Here is a 1,024-nt window from a genome sequence, read left to right as displayed (position 1 = left end):
TACACCAAAAAATACGTACAGTTTACTCAAACCAATGTTTCCATTCATAGTAGATGACACTGTAATGGACAGATATCAAGAGCATCGACTTTGGAATTGAAAACCGACGCATTTGATTCTACTTTCCATTTACGACGTAACTGTAAACTTTTGTGTTCTAACATATGTTCGAAACTTAGATGTCTCAAGTTAAAACAATTTACAGTTCTTGTCTGATGATGAAAGGCAATGGCCTTGCCGCAGTGGATACACCGGTTCCCGTCAGACCACCGAAGTTAAGCGCTGTCGGGCGTGACCGGCACTTGGATGGGTTACCATCCGGGCCGCCATGTGGTGTTGCCATTTTTCAGGGTGCACTCAGCCTCGTGACGCAAATTGAGGAGCTACTCGACCGAATAATAGCGGCTCCGTTCAAAGAAAACCATCGTAACGACCTGGAGAGCGGAGTGCTGACCACACGCCCCGCTAGCCGGAGTGGCCCAGCGGTTCTAGGCGCTTCAGTCTGGAACCGCACGACCGCTACGGTCGCAGGTTCGAATCCTGCCTCGGGGATAGATGTGTGTGATGTCCTTAGGTTAGTTAAGTTCAAGTAGTTCTAAGTTCTATGTGACTGATGACCTCAGATGTTAAGTCCCATAGTGCTCAGAGCCATTTGAACCACACGCCCCTCCTATCCGCATCCTTACCTGAGGATGACACGGCGGTCGGATGGTCCCGATGAGCCACTTGTGGCCTGAAGACAGAGTGCTTCGGTTGATGAAGGGTGCCCAGCTCTGGGTCCGAATTTTGCAATCACACTGCATCATACTTGTTTGTTGAGCTCGCAACGAACTCTTAGATTAACCAATACTTTTTACACATATCCTATTACATTTATGTGGACTTGTTAGTTTTTGGAGTCATGTTTAGGTGGAGTAATTTCTTGTGAGCCGTGTTTGTTCCACCTGAAATTAATCTTAGCCTTCCTTCGTGATCAGTTCAGAATCGCGTGTCAACGTGGATCACGATAGTCAATCATACTTCA

At 47.1% G+C, this 1,024-nt stretch overlaps 1 pseudogene; it reads left to right on the top strand.

The window, feature by feature from the left end:
- Positions 1-224: 224 nt before the first annotated feature.
- On the top strand, positions 225-342 carry LOC126189154 (5S ribosomal RNA; annotated as a pseudogene).
- The last annotated feature ends 682 nt before the right edge of the window (positions 343-1,024 follow it).

This window comes from Schistocerca cancellata, chromosome 5 (assembly GCF_023864275.1).
Source record: "Schistocerca cancellata isolate TAMUIC-IGC-003103 chromosome 5, iqSchCanc2.1, whole genome shotgun sequence".
NCBI classification, from domain to species: domain Eukaryota; kingdom Metazoa; phylum Arthropoda; class Insecta; order Orthoptera; family Acrididae; genus Schistocerca; species Schistocerca cancellata.
Note: the sequence above shows the minus strand (reverse complement) of the source record. Positions and strands in the feature narration are given on the sequence as shown.